The sequence below is a fragment of the Cajanus cajan genome, chromosome 5 (assembly GCF_000230855.2).
Source record: "Cajanus cajan strain Asha chromosome 5, NIPB_CcT2T_4, whole genome shotgun sequence".
Taxonomy (NCBI): Eukaryota; Viridiplantae; Streptophyta; class Magnoliopsida; order Fabales; family Fabaceae; genus Cajanus; species Cajanus cajan.
The window spans coordinates 1,192,482-1,196,897 of record NC_138521.1 but is presented as its reverse complement, the minus strand read 5'-3'; the positions used below and the strand labels follow the sequence as shown (position 1 = coordinate 1,196,897).

The following is a 4,416-nucleotide window of genomic DNA, read 5'->3' as shown; positions in this document are numbered from 1 at the left end:
ATACAATAAAGTCTTAATTTATGTGAGATGAAAAGAGTAATAAAAACAAATACTAAAGTGTCATTAAAACATGCTTTGCGTGTGTATATTTTAATATTACAGTAATATTTATGTTAAAAATTAATATTATTAATATTATTAATTTTATTAATACTTTTAATACTTTTAATAAATATTTCTTTATTAATTATTAATATTACTTTATAAATTTTTATGAAGAATTTTTTAATCAGTATTTTGTGAATTCAATTTTTTAATAATTTTAGTATTTTATATAAATATTTATTAATGTTACCTTATAAAAATTTCTGGAATATATATATATATATATATATATATATATATATATATATATATATTCAACTTTTTAACGTAAATTTTGCAGATTTTTTTACAATAATATTTTTATTTTTTAGTTGAAATATAATTTTTCAGAAAATATTTTTGTTTTATTTTATAGATTATATATATTTTTATGATAAATATTTTTAGAGAAAAGTAGTTTCAAAAAAGTTATCTCCTTTATATATTTATTACATCATATTTATATTTGAATTTTAAATGAATCTGTAATGAATTACATTAAAAAATATTTACGTATTTTTTTGTCCAAATTTTTATTATTAATATTACATTATATTTTTTAATTTTGCATAAAATTTTTATGTTGCCAATTTTTTAAATTTAATTTTTATTTGAATTTTAAACCAAATAGTATTAATAATTAACAATAAAATGTTAATTGGTTGTAATTAACAATAAAATGTTAATAGGTCCTCGTACTTTTAATTATCTCAACCCTCCCCACCCATCTATTAAACTAACCCTACTGATTTTAACATTCATTAATATTTAATCACATTAAAAATATTAAATATATATTTTGTTTAATTCCTTAATTATTTATCTTTTAGAATAATTTTTTTTATTTTTATATGTTTTAACGAGAAATTTTGGAGACAAAAAAAAATGTGACAAAAACGGTTCATTTTACATTTTTCTTAAAAATGATATTGAATATATATATTAAAAAAATTCGTGTAATTTTTGTGGAAATTATTTTACATTAATATTTTAATTTTAATTTGAAATATATTTTTCAAAAAATATTTTTATTTTATTTTATAGATTATATATATATATATATATATATATATATATATATATATATTATAAATCATTCAAATTAATTATCTTGGTTATAGGATTCATTTTTGTACAATAATGATATATATATATATATATATATATATATATATATATATGTGTGTGTGTGTAATCGAGTTAATATATAATAAGTTATTCATCAAACAATATTTGTATACCTATTACAGAATTTGAAAATGCTATACAGATTTTATTATAAAATTCTTATCATTTATAATTTAAATTTTGAAATAATACTAGATAAAGAAACCACACTAGAGTTAAATATATTCGTACAAAAAGTGATTTTTTTGGTACATCAAACCTATATATAACTAATATAGTACACCATAGAACCATCAATATATATATCAGAACTTGTTGATTTAGTGCAAATACAAAGGAAGATAACCTAATGTTTTGAAACGTCATTGAATTTCTAATAACATCTATCATCCAACTGGTACCAGGAAATACAGCCAAAATAACTGCGGTGAAAGACCCACGTATAACTGGTAGATCCATTTCTTTAAGATTTTGAAAGATACTTACATATGTTAAGAACAAATAAACAAGAAACAAAAAAAAAGGAGTGAGAACATTTATCAAATAAAATTAATTAATTAAGAATATATATATATATATATATATATATATATATTTGCATATCATTATTAATCACCAATTTAGATTTTTATTCTATGGAAGGATTTGAATTGCTTTTGTAGTAACTAGTGAAGATAAATGAGTTTAATCATGATACTAAATAATATAAGGATATTTCACCTTAAATATTTACTCATTTAAATCCTCAAGGTTGAACCTCCAATTAAAAATTAATTCAAACCCAATGATAATTTATTATAAAGAATTAAAATTTACATTTACTACTATTTAAAGATATATATATATATATATATATATATATATATATATATATAATCAATTAAATAATAGTAACTAGATAATAAAGTTAGAAATATATTTAAACCAAATAGATGATAATTAATATTAATAGAAATTAATTAAAAAATAAATTATAGACACGTCATTAATTAATTAAAGTTAAAATTAATACATTGAACAAGTACGATGAGCTTAGTATAACCTCACCAAATAAATATAAATAAGAATAACTTAAAGTAGACAACTAAAATAATGTAAAAGTTTAAAAGAGATAAAAGTCTCTTCCAACAACCTTATTAGAAAAGTGAAACCTGTGAGGACCTTATTTTCTTTCATTTCCCATTTTCACCCTTACATTTTTTTTTCTCTCTCAGCCTCACTCACCCTTCCCCGCACAACTCATTTTCTCTCCAAATACTCACTTCTCCTTTTCTCTCTTTTGCTGGTGGCGATTCTTGGCAGCTGAAGGTGCTTAGGGGGTGTGAACTGATTTCCTCTAGCTGATTTCTTCTCCGTTCACTTCCAAGCTTCTCTTCTCCTTCATTCTTTTCCACCCGAAGCTCGGAATCTTAGGCCGAGGTAAGGGAAGCTAGTAATTTTGTTTCTTTTTCGTTGTTCTTGACTGTGGACGAGTTCTATAAACTCGTTAGATGCTTGTTGGTGTCTGATTCATGGCTGGATTTGAAAGAAAGCTTGTCTTTTTTGGGGTTTCGGGGTTGTTGAGAAATTTTGGGGAAAATCCTTGATTTGTTGTTGCATGTTGAAAAAGGTGGTATTTTTGGACTCTTGGATGAAATTGTAGTGATTCGAACCGATTGCATGTGAAGTTTCTGGTTGTTTTGCAGATTGTTTGAAGAGTTTTTCGAAAATGGTTGGCCGCTGCTGAGCTTCGCGCTGAGCGCGGTTCTTCGCGCCTGGGCGCGTGGCCACCAGGAGACCCCATTTGGCCAAGCTCGTTGAGCGCAATGATGAGTGCGCTGAGCGCGCTTGAGAATGTGGGTCTCTGGCTAGCCCGCGCTGGGCGTGACTTGGACCGCGTTGGGCGCGATACCAGTTGTGGCAGGTTTTGGTTCTTCTTTTGGGCGCTGAGCGCGCCCCTTGTCGCGCTGGGCGTGAAACTCCTCAGGAGTCTCTGCCTTGTGGGCGCTGAGCGCAAATTTAAATTGCGCTGGGCGCGAGACCAAGGGAGGTCTCTGCCTTCCCCGCGCTGGGCGCGGGTTTTGGTGCGTCGGGCGCATGAGACTCCTTGAGTCTCTGCCCGGCCAGCGCTGGGCGCAAAGACTATTGCGCTAAGCGCGAGATAGTTTTGGGTTCTCTGGTTGAGTCCTGCTGGGCGCGGGCATACATGCGCTGGGCGCGCTGGCCCCCTGGTGCTCTCTGGTTGCGCTGCGCTGGGCGCAGCCAGGTGTGCGCCGGGCGCGGAGAAGGGATGTTCATGTATGAAATTTTGTGCTGAGTTGAATTGAAATAGAAGGTTATGAAATGATGTCTAGCAGATAAAGTTATTTTTGATATTAAATTATATCTGATGAATGTGTTGAGAAGTGAGGTTATGTTGTGGCTGAATTGTTGAACTGTGAGTTGATATGTTGAGATGTATAAGTTATGTTGTGCTGGAATATTGATGTGAGTTGTTGTAGGCCGCAAGGCTGAGTTGTTGTAGGCCGTAAGGCTGAGTTGTTGTAGGAGATCTCCGAGTTGATATGCGTGACGACGCATTGTATGCTTATTGATGATCATGTTGAAAAACCGATGGGATGTATGTTGATGAAGTGTTGATAGTTGTAATTGTTTATATTACTTAAATCTTTCTACATGCTGTTTCTTTTTATGCTAGCTTACCCTTCTGTTGTTTCCATGTGGTTGGACTGCAATGATCATACCATGTATGGGAGCAGAGCAGGGATAGGTGGTGGATAGTGGTGAGTCTGCAGCTGGTAGGCGGAGTTGACTCCTATGGATGTTTTGTTTTGTTTTGTTACGGCTACTTGATATAGTGGTTTTGGATGTATTTTGTACTCTACACTCTAACTCTAGTCGGATGTAGGACATTGTATATACTTATATTCTAGACACTATATTTATATACTCATTCTATCCTGTCTCGAGTTTCCGGTGTATTGTGATGGTGAGTGTAGTGACCTGCCGGGTCGTTACAAAACCGAGTAAAGAAATTTTCTCCCATTTTTTCTCTTATTCATTCATTCTTTCCCATAATCTAATGGTCCCCCACCCATACCTATTTATAGGCAATTTTGTAATAATTATCGTTAGTTGAATTCTAATGATATCTGTTTTAGTTACTTCATATTTACACGAGCTAGTTACTCTGCATTAAATACTTTGGATAAACATTATCTTATT

The 4,416-nt window shown here is 30.4% G+C and overlaps 1 long non-coding RNA gene across 1 annotated transcript; it reads left to right on the top strand.

The window, feature by feature from the left end:
* Positions 1-2,482: 2,482 nt before the first annotated feature.
* LOC145957707 (uncharacterized) lies at positions 2,483-4,152 on the top strand. Its single transcript, XR_014433718.1, has 2 exons — positions 2,483-2,631; positions 3,951-4,152. It is a non-coding gene; the product is annotated as an uncharacterized LOC145957707 (long non-coding RNA).
* Positions 4,153-4,416: the final 264 nt, after the last annotated feature.